Source organism: Pristiophorus japonicus, chromosome 4 (assembly GCF_044704955.1).
Source record: "Pristiophorus japonicus isolate sPriJap1 chromosome 4, sPriJap1.hap1, whole genome shotgun sequence".
NCBI classification, from domain to species: Eukaryota; Metazoa; Chordata; class Chondrichthyes; family Pristiophoridae; genus Pristiophorus; species Pristiophorus japonicus.
In genome coordinates, this window is record NC_091980.1 from 28607745 (window position 1) to 28623282 (window position 15538).

Sequence of the window (15538 nt, forward strand, 5' to 3'; positions counted from 1 at the left end):
TATCAAATTAATGTCACTGTCATGATGTGGCTGTTGAAAACCTAATAAAAGATAAAAAATCATGGAAGAAGTAAATTTAGTGTTGATTGTGGCGTATCGCGCTCTACCGCACAGGAAGGTGTCCGACGAGACTTCACTGCTGCTGCAACTCACGTCGCTGTCATTGAGGTGCAAACGGACAGAAATCATGGGCGACTTTAATCTACATATTGATTGGGCTAACCTAACTGGTAGCAATGCGGTGGAGGAGGATTTCCTGGCCTGTATTAGGGATGCTTTTCTAGACCAATATGTCGAGGAAATAACCAGAGAGCTGGCCATCCTAGACTGGGTGATGTGTAATGAGAAGGGACGAATTAGCAATCTTGTTGTGCAAGGCCTTGGGGAAGAGTGACCATAACATGGTAGAATTCTTTATTAAGATGGAGAGTGACACAGTTAATTCAGAGACTAGGGTCTTAAACTTAAGGAAAGGTAACTTTGACGGTATGAGGCGTGAATTGGCTAGATTAGACTGGCAAATGATACTTAAAGGGTTGACGGTGGATAAGCAATGCCAAACCTTTAAAGATAATATGGATGACCTTCAACAATTGTACATCCCTGTCTGGAGTAAAAATAAAACGGGGAAGGTGCCTCAACCGTGGCTAACAAAGGAAATTAAGGATAGTGTTAAATCCAAGGAAGAATGGCCTACTCCTGCACCTATTTTCTATGTTCTCGCTCAGGCCAACACCCCCAGCATCGAAACACTGACACACTCGATTAACTCCGTTGGGCAGGCCATGTCGTCCGCATGCCCGGTATGAAACTCCCAAAACAAGCACTCTACTCGGAACTCCAACATGGCAAGTGAGCCCCAGATGGGCAGAGGAAACGCTTCAAGGACACCCTTAAAGCCTCCTTGAAAAAGTGCAACATTCCCACCGACACCTGGGAATGCCTCACCCAAGACCGCACAAAGTGGAGGAAAAGCATCCAGGAAGGCGCCGAACACCTCGAGTCACTACACCAAGAGCAAGCTGAAGCCAAGTGTAAACAGCCGAAGGAGCGCAAGTTAACCCAAGCACTTCACCCACCTGTTCCTTCAACAACAGTCTGCCCCACCTGTGACAGAGTCTGTAGGTCCCGCATAGGACTCATGAGTCACATGGTAACTAATTTTTAGTGTGGAAGCAAGACAACCTCGACACCAAGGGATTGCCAATGATTTATAATCCAATTATTGAATTGATTCATCTGTCTTTCTAGACTTTTTTACTTTCTCCTCCAATTTTCCATTCAATTTTCTCTTCTTGGACCTCTTCTTTCAATAAAATCACAAGCTAATAATCAGGAGTAGAACCCCTACCTAATTTCCACTTATCTGGCGCAGAGTTGCTAAGGCGAGGCCCCTTCGGGAAGAATGACCAAAATATGGTAGAATTCTTCATAAAGATGGAGAGTGACATAGTTAATTCAGAGACTAGGGTCCTGAACTTAAAGAAACTTAAAGGTAACTTCGATGGTATCAGCTGTGAATTGGCTAGGCTAGACTGGTGAATGATACTTAAAGGGTTGATGGTGGCTAGGCAATGGCAGACATTTAAAGATCACATGGATGAACTTCAACAATTGTACATCCCTGTCTGGCATAAAAATAAAATGGAAAAGGTGGCTCAACCATGGCTAACAAGGGAAATTAGTGATAGTGTTAAATCCAAGGAAGCAGCATATAAATTGGCCAGAAAAAGCAGCAAACCTGAGGACATGGAGAAATTTAGAATTCAGCAGAGGAGGACAAAGGGGTTAATTGCGGGGGGGGGGGGGGAATAGAGTATGAGAGTAAGCTTGCAGGGAACATAAAAACTGACTGCAAAAGCTTCTATAGATATGGGAGGAAGAAAAGATTAGATAACCTTCCAGAAATACTAGGGGACCGAGGGTCTAGCGAGAAGGAAGAACTGAAGGAAATCCTTATTAGTCAGGAAACTGTGATAGGGAAATTGATGGGATTGAGGGCCGATAAGTCCCCAGGGCTTGATAGTCTGCATCCCAGAGTACTTAAGGAAGTGGCCCTAGTAATAGTAGATGCATTTGTGGTCATTTTCCAACATTCTATAGATCCTGGATCAGTTCCAATGGATTGGAGGGTAGCTAATGTAACGCCAGTTTTTAAAAAAGGAGGGAGGGAGAGAAAACAGGGAATTATAGACCGGTTAGCCTGACATCAGGGGAAAATGTTGGAATCAATTATTAAAGATATAATAGCAGCGCACTTGGAAAGCAGTGACAGGATCGGTCCAAGTCAGCATGGATTTATGAAAGGGAAATCATGCTTGACAAATCTTCTAGAATTTTTTGCCGATGTAACTAGTAGAGTGGACAAGGGAGAACCCGTGGATGTGGTGTATTTGGACTTTCAAAAGGCTTTTGACAAGGTCCCACACAGAGATTAGTGCGCAAAATTAAAGCATATGGTATTGGGGATAATGTATTGACATGGATAGAGAACTGGTTGGCAGACAGGAAGCAAAGAGTAGGAATAAGCGGGTGCATTTCAGAGTGGCAGGCAGTGACTAGTGGGGTACCGCAAGGTTCAGCGCTGGGACCCCAGCTATTTACAATATACATTAATGATTTAGACAAAGGAATTGAATGTAATACTTCCAAGTTTGCAGATGACACTAAGCTGGGTGGCAGTGTGAGCTGTGAGGAGGATGCTAAGAGGCTGCAGGGTGACTTGGACAGGTTAGATGAGTGGGCAAATGCATGGCAGATGCAGTATAAAATAGATAAATGTGAGGTTATCCACTTTGGTGGCAAAAACAGGAAGGCGGAATATTATCTGAATGGTGACAGATTCGGAAAGGGGGAGGTGCAACGAGACCTATGTGTCATGGTACATCAGTCATTGAAAGTTGGCATGCTGGTACAGCAGGTGGTGAAGAAGGCAAAAGGCATGTTGGCCTTCATAGCGAGAGGATTTGAGTATAGGAGCAGGGAGGTCGCTGCAGTTGTAAAGGGCCTTGGTGAGGCTACACCTTGAATATTGTGTACAGTTTTTTTATGTGTGCAACACCTTGTAACCAGCATTCTATCACCACCAGAGGGCGCATCTGTTGGAGTGCCATGGAATCCCAGCATCCCTTGGGAGCACTGTATATAAGCAGGTCTTCCAGGCTCTGCAGGCACTCTGGAGTCAGAATAAAGAGACTAAGGTCATACTTACTAAAGTCTACAGTACTCAGTCACGTTGCTTTATTTCAGACATAACAACTGGTGACGAGTAATAGACAACGAACCATTACGCAAAAATGCAGAGACCTGTAAGTATACTGGAGAAATTCTCAGAAGGTGACGATTGGGAAGCCTTCGTGGAGCGACTCGACCAATACTTTGTGGCCAATGAGCTGGAAGGGAATGTGAATGCTGCCAGACAAAGGGCGATCCTCCTCACCGTCTGCGGGGCAACATCATATGGCCTCATGAAGAATCTTCTTGCTCCAGTGAAACCAACAACCAAATCATATGAAGAACTGCATATGCTGGTCCGGAAGCACCTAAATCCGAAGGAGAGCATTCCGATGGCAAGGTATCGATTTTATACATGTCAACGGTCTGAAGGCCAGGAAGTGGTGAGCCACGTCGCTGAACTAAGGCGCCTTGCAGGACAATGCGAATTCGATGGATTCCTGGAGCAAATGCTAAGAGACCTTTTTGTGCTTGGCATTGGCCATGAGGTTATTCTTCGCAAACTATTGACTGTTGAAACACCGAACGTGAGCAAAGCCATAACGATAGCCCAGGCATTCATGTCCACCAGCGATAACACCAAACAAATTTCGCAACATAAAGATGCATCGGCAAGTACTGTACACAAAATAACATTGTTTTCAGGCAGGAATGCATTTGGCAGAATGTACACACCTGCAGCTGCACAACCTCAGATGATCCAGAGTCTACCATTAAGCATGAATGCAAGGCAATCAACACCTTGTTGGCGCTGCGGAAGTAATCATCGAGCCGCTTCAAACACTATGCATGCAAAGGCTGTGGAACAATGGGACACCTCCAGCGAATGTGCAGACGAGCTGCAAACCCTGCAAACCATCATGATGCAGAGGAAGACTGATCTATGGTGGATCAAACTGAACTAGAGACTTGAACCGAGAACACAGGAGTGTACGGGGTACACACCTTCACCACGAAATGTCCACCGATCATGTTAAAAGTTGAACTGAACGGAATTCCAGTATCCATGGAATTGGACAGTCTATCAGTCTATCATGAGCAAAAAGGCCTTCGAGAGGCTGTGGTGCAACAAGGCACAAAGGCCCAAGCAGAGCCCTATTCATACCAAGCTGAGAACTTACACTCAAGAACTGATCCCTGTAATTGGCAGTGCAGCAGTAAAAGTCTCCGATGATGGAGCGGTGCACGAACTCCCATTATGGATTGTACCAGGAGATGGTCCCACACTGTTCGGCAGAAGCTGGCTGGGAAAAATCCGCTGGAACTGGGACGACATCCGAGCGCTTTTGTCCGTCAACGACGCCTCATGTGCCCAGGCTTTAAGCAAGTTCCCATCGTTATTTGAGCCAGGCATCAGAAATTTCTCTGGGCGAAGGTGCAGATCCACTTGGTTCCATCCACCACAAGGCACGCGCGGTGCCATACATGATGCGAGAGAAAGTGGAGATCGAGCTGGACAGGCTGCAACGAGAGGGCATCGGCGCACTGGTTGAGTTCAATGAGTGGGCCAGTCTGATTGTTCCAGTTCTCAAGGGCGATGGCACGGTCAGAATTTGTGGGGACTATAAAGTAACGATTAACCGTTTTTCGTTGCAGGACCAGTACCCGATACACAAGGCAGATGATCTATTTGCGACGCTGGCAGGAGGGAAGACGTTCACCAAGTTGGACCTGACCTCAGCCTACATGATGCAGGAGCTAGGCAGAATCTTTGCAAGGCCTCACCTGCATCAACACGCACAAAAGTCTGTTCATCTACAATAGATGCCCGTTTGGGATTCGATCGGCCGCGGCTATTTTTCAAAGGAACATGGAAAGTCTGCTAAAGTTGGTTCTGTGCACCATAGTTTTCCAGGACGACATATTGATCACAGGTTGGGACACCATCGAACACTTGCAGCACCTGGAAGAGGTTCTAAGTTGGCTAGATTGTGTGGGACTCAGATTGAAACGTTCAAAGTGTGTTTTCCTGGCGCCAGAGGTCAAGTTCTTAGGGAGAAGAATCACAGCAGATGGCATCACGATGCAACACCAAGACGGAGGCCATCAAGAACGCGCCGAGACCACAGAATGTGACGGAGCTGCGGTCGTTCCTGGGACTCCTCAATTATTTCGGTAATTTCCTACCCGGGTTAAGCACCTTGCTAGATCCTCTACACATGTTCTGCTACGCAAGGGAGATGACTGGGTATGGGGGAAATCACAAGAGACTGCTTTTGAAAAAGCCAGAAATCTGTTACGTTTCAACAAACCAATGTATGACCCATGTAAACATTTAGTGCTAGCTTGCGATGCATCTTCGTACGGGGTCGGGTGTGTGTTTCAACAAGCAAACGAATCGGGAACATTGCAACCGGTCGCTTATGCGTCCAGGAGTTTGTCCAAGGCCGAAAGGGCCTACAGCATGATTAAAAAAGAAGCTCTGCCATGCGTTTACAGGGTGAATAAAGAACACCAGTATCTGTTTGGGCTTAAGTTCGAGTTAGAAACTGACCATAAGCCGCTCATATCGCTATTCTCAGAGAGCAAAGGTATCAATACAATGCCTCTGCTCACGCTGTCTGCATGTAACTATATAATTCGCTACAGGCCAGGCACAGAGAACTGCGCTGATGCTCTCAGTCGGCCACCATTGCCCACCACCGGGGTGGAAATGACACAGCCTACAGACTTGCTCTTGGTGATGGATGCATTTTAAAACGAAAAGTCACCCATTACGGCCTGCCAGATCAGGACCTGGATCAGCCAGGACCCTTTACTGCCTCTTGTAAAAAAACTGTGTCCTCCATGGGAACTGGTCCAGCGTCCCAGCGGAGATGCATGAAGAGATCAAGCCGTTCCAGCGGCGCAAAGACAAAATGTCCATACAGGCGGACTGTCTTTTGTGGGGTAATCGCGTGGTTTTGCCCAAGAAAGGCAGGGAAACGTTTATACGCCACCTACACAGTACCCACCCAGGCATAGTAATGATGAAAGCTATAGCCAGATCCCATGTGTGGTGGCCCGGCATCGACTCAGATTCGGAGTCTTGCATGCGCCAATGCAACACTTGCTCTCAACTGAGCAATGCACCCAGGGAGGCACCACTGAATTTGTGGTCATGGCCCTCCAAACCGTGGTCTAGGATCCACGTTAACTTCGCTGACCCGTTTCTCGGCAAAATGTTCTTGGTTGCTGTGGATGCTTATTCAAAATGGAACGAGTGTGACATTGGGCCATGCTTCATCAGCGCTGAATTCAAGGAATTCATGACCCGCAATGGAATCAAGCACGCCACATCTGCCTCGTTCAAGCCCGCATCTAACGGCCAGGCAGAACGGGCAGTCCAAACCATCAAGCAAAGCTTGAAACGCGTGTCCTGCAGACCTGCCTGTCCCGAGTCCTGCTCAGCTACCGCACAAGACCCCACTCGCTCACCGGGGTTCCCCCTGCCGAACAGCTCATGAAAAGGGCACTCAAAACAAGACTCCCTCTAGTCCATCCTGATCTCCATGATCATGTCGAGGGCAGGCGGCATCAACAAAGCATGTACCATGATCGCGCAAATTTGTCACGCGATATTGAAGTCAATGACCCTGTATTTGTACTCAACTATGGACATGGTCCCAAATGGCTTGCTGGCACTGTCATAGCCAAAGAAGGGAATAGGGTGTTTGAGGTCAAACTTACAAATGGACTAACTTTCAGAAAGCATTTGGACCAAACTAAACTTCGATTCACAGACAGCCACGTGCAACTTGAGGAGGACACCATCAACTTCGACCCCTTGATACACGCAGAAGTGGCAACCGACATCACGGTTGACCACGAAGCTGAACTCATCATCCCCAGTAGCCCAGCAAGGCCAGCTGCGCAGCAGCCCAGCGAAGGGCCAACCAACTCACCTGCACCTGTGTTTATACCGAGATGATTGACTAGGGAGCGGAAAGCCCCAGATCATCTCACCCTGTAAATAAGTGTACTATTGACTTTGATGGGGGCGGGGGGGTGATATGTATGCAACACCTTGTAACCAGCATTCTACCGCCACCAGAAGACGCATCTGTTGGAGTTTCAAGGGATCCCAGCATCCCTTGGGGGCACGGTATATAAGCAGGCCTCCCATGCTGTGCAGGCACTCTGGAGTCAGAATAAAGAGACTCAGGTCACACTTACTCAAGTCTACTGTACTCAGTCACATTGCTTTATTTGAGACATAACAGTTTTGGTCTCCTAATCTGAGGAGGGACATTCTTGCTATTGGCGGAGCAGGCTCGAGGGGCTAGATGGCCTACTCCTGTTCCTAATTCTTATGTTCTAAGGGAGTGCAGCGAAGGTTCACCAGACTGATACCCGGGATGGCAGGAATCACATATGAAGAAAGACTGGATCGACTAGGCTTATAATCACTGGAATTTAGAAGAATGAGAGGGGATCTCATAGAAACATAAAATTCTGACGGGATTGGACATGTTAGATGCAGGAAGAATGTTCCCGATGTTGGGGAAGTCCAGAACCAGGGGTTACAGTCTAAGGATAAGGGGTAAGCCATTTAGGACCGAGATAAGGAGAAACTTCTTCACTCAGAGAATTGTGAACCTGTGGAATTCTCTACCACAGAAAGTTGTTGAGGCCAGTTTGTTAGATATATTCAAAAGGGAGTTAGATGTGGCCCTTACGGCTAAAGGGATCAAGTGGTATGGAGAGAAAGCAGGAATGGGGTACTAAAGTTGAATGATCAACCATGATCATATTGAATGATGGTGCAGGCTCGAAAGGCCGAATGACCTACTCTGCACCTATTTTCTATGTTTCTATGTCGCGCACCACATTGCCCCCGCAGGGAACTGTCAACTCAGCAACAATTAAACTTGGGACCTTAGAGTCCTTTTTAGCTTGGTGTTGCATCACATGGTATATGTACCTATTGAGAAATTTAACATTATAAGTTTTCATTTATAATAGTATATTTTTGTAAATAAAATGATGGACTTGTGATCTAATGGTAGTGTAAAGTCCAAGCATTTATATATTGGCTTTTACTACATCACAAGTTAGCTTTACTTCATAACAAAAAAATCCCAGCTGTAGTTTCTTTTAAAAAAAACCCTGATATGCACATTGTTGTTCATTATTCCCAATAGTTAGGTTTATGATGTTCAAATTAGTAATTCTGGGTTAGTATAATGTTAATATGGTGTTAATTCACTTGCGTGACCGACTTTTATAGGCAGCTAGAACTCGTAGGATAAGGTTCTGCCCTCTTTGCTGACTGTAAGGGTCTTACATAAGAACTAGGAGCCATTTAGGTTCACTAGGTTGATTCCTGAGTTGAGGGGGTTGACTTATGGAGAAAGGTTGAGCAGGTTGGGCCTATACTCATTGGAGTTCAAAAGAATGAGAGGTGATCTTATTGAAACATACAAGATACTGAGGGGGCTCGACAAGGTAGATGCAGAGAGGATGTTTCCCCTCGTGCGGGAATCTAGAACTAAGGGGCATAGTTTCAGAATAATGGGTCGCCCATTTAAAACTGAGATGAGGAGGAATTTCTTCTCTCAGAGGGCTGTAAATCTGTGGAATTTTCTGCCCCAGAGAGATGTGGAGGCTGTGGCATTGAACATATTTAAGGTGGAGATAGACAGATTTTTGAGCAATAAGGGAGTGAAGGATTATGGGAGCGGGCAGGGAAGTGGAGTTGAGCCCAAGATCAAATCAGCCATGATCTTATTGCATGGCGGTGCAGGCTCGAGGGGACAAATGGCCTACTCCTGCTCCTATTTTTTATATTCTTATGTTCTTAAATGTGGGTGGTGCCAGAAAATAAAAGAATTGCAAATGTTACGCTTTTGTTCAAAAAAGCGTGTAAAGATAAACCCAGCAACTATAGGTTGGTCAGTTTAACATCGGTAATGGGAAAGCTTTTAGAAACAATAATCAAGGACAAAATGAACACTCTCTTGGACAAGTGCAGATTAATTAAGGAAAGCCAGCATGGATTTGTTAAAGGGAAATTGTGTTTAACCAACTTGATGGAGTTTTTTGAGGAGGTAACAGAGAGAGTTGATGAGGGCAATGCGGTTGACGTGGTACATGGATTTCCAAAAGGCATTCGACAAAGTGCCACATAATAGGTTTGGTAGCAAAGTTGAAGCCCGTGCAATAAAAGGGACATTGCAGAATGGATAAGAAATTGGCTAAGTGACAGGTAGCAGACAGTGGTGATAAACAGTTGTTTTTTGGACACAGTGATTATTTGCAACAATTTTTTTGTGTCCTTCTGTGCATGCGCGTCTTGGACTTCGCCCCCTTTTTCCACTTGCATGCTCGATACGTTCGCGCATGCGATGTGCAACTTATGAGGATGCCTGAAATGGGGCCGAACCACAAGTCACGTGGAGCTCATTGCCGCTGGAGCTGCTTCTAGCGTTTTTGGATTGTCTCCAGGAGTTTTACCTAAAATATCGCTGTGATTATCTACACAAACATTTTTGTGGCCTTCTGTCGGAGAGAAAAATTCTTGAGTTGGGAGAGAGAGAGAGACTGGGGGCGAGAGAGACTGGGGGAGAGCGCGAGATAGACTGGAGGAGAGAGAAAGAGAAACTGGAGGGACAGAGAGAGACAGTCTGAGGGGAGAGGGAGAGAGTGTCTGGAGGAGATGGGATCAGAGGGATGAGAGAGAGGGAACTCAGGGATGACAGATCACATTCTTCCAACCCCACCCCCTTTACACCCGCATCACGTTCTCCCTCTCCTCTCCCTATACCTGGTTGATTTCTCGGAAAGGGGTAATATATTAGCATGGATAGAGGATTGGCTAACCAACACAAAACTGAGATTCGGGATAAATGTGTCATCTTCTGGTTGGCAAACAGTGACTAGTGGGGTGCCGCAGGGATCAGTGCTGGGGCTTTAACTATTTACAATCTATATTCATGACTTGGATGAAGGGACAGAGTGTAATGTAGCCAAGTTTGCTGATGATACAAAGATGGGTAGGAAAGCAAATTGTGAGGAGGAGACAAAAAAATCTGCAAAGGGATATAGACAGGCTAAGTGAGTGGGCAAAAATGTGGCAGATGGAGTACAATGTGGGAAAATATGCGGGGGGGGGGGGTGGGGTGCGGAGTGGGAGGGAGTGATTAGGCCAGCGGAAAATTAAAAAGTCAAGGGAGAGAGGAGAGGCAATAGTGCAGTGTAGCGTAGGGGTAATGATAACCAGAGTGTGACAGGAAGGGACAGAGCGTATAAACTTAAGAAATAGGAGCAGCAGTAGGCAGGCCATTTGACCCCTTAAGCTTGCTCCTCCATTTAATAAGATCATGGCTGATCTGATCATGGACTCCTTATCTCTTCTCAAAAATCAGTATCTGTTCTCAAAAATCTATATCTGTTCTCAAAAATCATTATCTGTTCTCAAAAATCAATATCTGTTCTCAAAAATCATTATCTGTTCTCAAAAATCAATATCTGTTCTCAAAAATCAATGGGCTAGACTTTCCACTATGATCGCTTTGGCCCCAAAATGGGTGATATTTCCGGCCTTAGTTTCATTATTTTTCAGGATCGCTGGAATATCGCCCATTTTAAAGACCGCTAGTTTCGGCTTTTTTTGGGGGGGGTGGTCCGATAGCCATAGCGATGTGAAATGGGCCTTAGCGATGTGAAATGGGCCTTAGCGATGTGAAATGGGCCTTAGCAATGTATTCAGTCATGCAAGGCTGGCGTCCATAGCAACGGTCGTTCTGCGCATGCGCCTTTTTTTTAGCAAATACATTTTTCCGTGATTTGGGAGTTCAGGGGTCATCTGCGCATGCTCAGAAGAGTCAAAAAGAGTGAGAGAGAGAAGGAGTGAGAAAGAAGTAGTGATCTGAGTTAATTGTAATTTGAGCATTGTCTCTGTTCTTTTGAGTTGTAATTTGAGCATTGTCTCTGTTCTTTAAACTTGAGTCTTAAATCTTGGAGGTGTTTGTCCAAAATGTCCAGTGATACAATTGTGCAGCAGGAGGAGCTATCAGGGAGAAGGAGGGCGAAAGCATTTTCCGCCGAAACAAATGAGGTGGAAAGTCGGTGGGGACAATTAACCCGGGATGGGCATGGGAAACCTCCCCCCCCCCCCCCCCCCACCGCACCTATCAAAAAATATGGGGCAAGATCGCCGATATTGTTTCCTCAGTGTCCCATGATAGGCGTGAGTCAGGCCAGTGCTGTAAGAGGTGGAACAGGCTGGTTGCTTCGGCAAGAGTAAGTATTAAATTATGAGATTTTAAATTGTAATGATCCACTGAATTAATTAGAATGTAAATCTGCCGGATTGTAATTAAGCTGGGTAACCTTGCACAGCTTCCCTGCTAAGATTTGGACTGGGGTCGGAACCTGCGCCCTTTAAGTCTAAGATGGGCACCGTCTCCTTTTTGGTGGATGGAGCACGACTGAGCACCGAGGGGTCCGGTCACCTTTACCCAGACTGTGTGAGTCTCTCCGGCTGCTGTCACTCACACAGTGACCCAGCCTGGACTGGGGGAGAGCTGCCCTGGTTCACTGTCTGCCCTGGGACAATTTTGGACATTAGCTCTGGCCACACGGATGTCTCTGAGCATAGCCCACAGACACAATGCCCCCTCCCATTACACTCCTGTCATTGCTGAGCACACCAGCGGTCCTGATTCCCTCGGGGGACTTCCATCGAGTCAAATAAACAGCCTACCTCCCCTCAGGCACCGAATGGCATGATCTTGTTAAATATTTTCTCTGAACGTAGATGTTATAGCCATGCATCCATTGTGGATACAAACCATATTAGCATATAACATTAGACTCTGTTGTCTATCTGTAATAGTACCTAGTCAATTAGCTTATGCCATGCTCTTGTCACGTTTGCAGAGGAAGATATCTAAGAATCGGGTGGAGCAGAGGCGCACCGGAGGAGGCCCTGCTGAACTGCAACCGCACACTGACTTGGAGGAATGTGCTGCAGCACTAGTGGGCAGCCACAATCGTTCTGCCACCCATGGTGGTGCAGATCCTGTTGTTGCGCCATGTGAGTAATGTGTAAAGCAATGGTAAACCGGTGGTAATTTAAAGTAATTTAACAGCATTTCATTATAATATATGAATTATGTCATGTTATGCATGCAGCTTTTGTACTACTCTCAGGTTAAGAACATAAGAAATAGGAGCAGGAGTAGGCCATTTGGCCCCTCGAGTCTGCTCCGCCATTCAATAAGATCGTGACTGATCTGATCATGGACTCAGCTCCAATTCCCTGCCCGCTCCCCATAACCCTTTACTCCCTTATCGCTCAAAAATCTGTCTATCTCTGCCTTAAATATATTAAATGACCCAGCCTCCACAGCTCTCTAGGGCAGAGAATTCCATAGATTTACAACCATATGATTTAATCGTAGGTAACGTCTCTCGTACACATTTGTTGCAGTAGTGTTGCTCCTCGTACAAATGCCAGCGCAGCGCAAGCATTCTCATGTCTACCCTGCTCTTCTAATAACCTCAATTATGTTTTGCAGCTACCCAGACTCCCAAGGCGCAAAGGGAGGCCCCTGCAAGAACCCCTTAGCCGCTGCAGGTGGTCATCACCATGGGTGCAGAAGAGGAAACAACTGAGGAGGAGGAAGATGAGCACCTGTCATCTGTGGTACCTGCAGCCACATCTTCATCAACAGATGAAGTAGCGGGGCCAAGCGGCTTGCAGCAGGCCACTCCAAGGCGTCCAGTGCCCATGCCGACCCCACGGAGGTTGAGTCGGCGAGGTAGGCACGCGCTGCGACGGGCAGATCTAAACGAGGGTGTTGTTATATTATTGTTGTGTTACAAATGTTGTTGACTGTGCGGGGTTGTGGGGGGTGGTGGGGAGGGGTGTTATATATGTTTGTTTTAAAAAATTTCAAATTTATCTTCAATTATTAAACATTTTTATTTAACTTTACAATTGTCCTGAAGTGTCTTCTAATAACATAAGGTAACACATCGATACAATGGTTGGAAACAATGGCCATGGCCAGGCCAGGCAGGCAGTTTAGGGAGCTAGGAGAGAGATTAAAAAGCAAGACCTTAAAGGTAGTAATCTTCGGATTACTCCCAGTGCCACGAGCTAGTGAGTACAGAAATAGAAATCTAGAGCAGATGAATACATGGTTGGAGAGATGGTGCAGGGGGGAGGGCTTTAGATTCCTGAGACATTGGGACCGCTTCTGGGGGAGGTGGGACCTGTACAAGCCAGAGGGGCTGCACCGCAATGGAGCATGTATCAATATCCTCACTGGGGGGTGGGGGGGGGGGGGTTGCTAGTGCTTGGCAGGACGATGGGAACCTGAGAGTTGATTCAGTAGGGAGGGGAGAAAAGCAGAAATTAGAAAGTAAAAATAAAGAAAGTGAGTTTAAAGGAGAGAGGAAAAAAGGGTAAAATAACAAATTTAAAGGCATTTTATCTAAATGCACAACATTTGTAACAAAAGAGATGAGTTGACGGTACAAATTGAGACAAATGGGTATGATCTGATAGCCATTACAGAGATGTGGTTGCAATGATAGTTTCAAGCATTTTCCCCACTACAGATGTTAAATTAACCGGCCTATAGTTACCTGCCTTTTGTCTGCCCCTTTTTTTAAACAGAGGCGTTACATTAGCTGCTTTCCAATCCGCTGGTACCTCCCCAGAGTCCAGAGAATTTTGGTAGATTACAACAAATGCATCTGCTATAACTTCCGCCATCTCTTTTAATACCCTGGGATGCATTTCATCAGCACCAGGGGACTTGTCTACCTTGAGTCCCATTAGCCTGTCCAGCACTACCCCCCTAGTGATGGTGATTGTCTCAAGGTCCTCCCTTCCTACATTCCTGTGACCAGCAATTTCTGGCATGGTTTCTGTGTCTTCCACTGTGAAGACCAAAGCAAAATCATTGTTTAAGGTCTCAGCCATTTCCACATTTCCCATTATTAAATCCCCCTTCTCATCTTCTAAGGGACCAACATTTACTTTAGTCATTCTTTTCCGTTTTATATATCTGTAAAAGCTTTTACTATCCGTTTTTATGTTTTGCGCAAGTTTACCTTCGTAATCTATCTTTCCTTTCTTTATTACTTTCTTCGTCATTCTTTGCTGTCGTTTAAAATTTTCCCAATCTTCTATTTTCCCACTAACCTTGGCCACCTTATATGCATTGGTTTTTAATTTGATGCTCTCCTTTATTTCCTTGGTTATCCACGGCTGGTTATCCCTTCTCTTACCGCCCTTCTTTTTCACTGAAATATATTTTTGTTGAGCACTATGAAAGAGCTCCTTAAAAGTCCTCCACTGTTCCTCAATTGTGCCACCGTTTAGTCCTTGTTTCCAGTCCACTTTAGCCAACTCTGCCCTCATCCCACTGTAGTCCCCTTTGTTTAAGCATAGTATGCTCGTTTGAGACACGACTTCCTCACCCTCAATCTGTATTACAAATTCAACCATACTGTGATCACTCATTCCGAGAGGATCTTTTACCAGGAGATCGTTTATTATTCCTGTCTCATTACACAGGACCAGATCTAAGATAGCTTGCTCCCTTGTAGGTTCTGTAACATACTGTTCTAAGAAACAATCCCGTATGCATTCTATGAATTCCTCCTCCAGGCTACCCCGTGCAATTTGATTTGACCAATCGATATGTAGGTTAAAATCCCCCATGATTACACCGTTCCTTTTTCATATGCCTCCATTATTCCCTTGATTATTGCCCACCCCACCATGAAGTTATTATTTGGGGGCCTATAAACTAAGCCCACCAGTGACTTTTTCCCCTTACTATCTCTAATCTCCATCCACAATGATTCAACATTTTGTTCATTAGAGCCAATATCGTCTCTCACAACTGCCCTGATATCATCCTTTATTAACAGAGCTACCCCACCTCCTTTCCCTTCTTGTCTATCTTTCCAAATCGTCAGATACCCCTGTATGTTTAATTCCTAGTCTTGGACCCCTGCAACCACGTTTCTGTAATGGGCACCAAATCATACCCATTTTTAATGATTTGTGCCGTCAACTCATTTACTTTATTTCAAATGCTGCGTGCATTAGGTGAGTGGGCAAATGCATGGCAGATGAAGTATAATGTGGATAAATGTGAGGTTATCCACTTTGGTGGTAAAAACAGAGAGGCAGACTATTATCTGAATGGTGACAGATTAGGAAAAGGGGAGATGCAATGAGACCTGGGTGTCATGGTACATCAGTTGGCATGCGGGTACAGCAGGCGGTTAAGAAAGCAAATGGCATGTTGGCCTTCATAGCGAGGGGATTTGAGTACAGAGGCAGGGAGGTGTTACT

The 15538-nt window shown here is 45.7% G+C and overlaps 1 long non-coding RNA gene across 1 annotated transcript in view; it reads left to right on the plus strand.

Moving 5' to 3' along the window:
* Positions 1-13055, plus strand: part of LOC139262025 (uncharacterized) — a 38443-nt gene extending 25388 nt beyond the window's left edge. The window contains exons 2-3 of the long non-coding RNA XR_011592861.1: positions 12097-12253; positions 12738-13055. This is a non-coding gene — a long non-coding RNA (uncharacterized lncRNA). The remainder of the gene's footprint in view (positions 1-12096; positions 12254-12737) is intronic.
* Positions 13056-15538: the final 2483 nt, after the last annotated feature.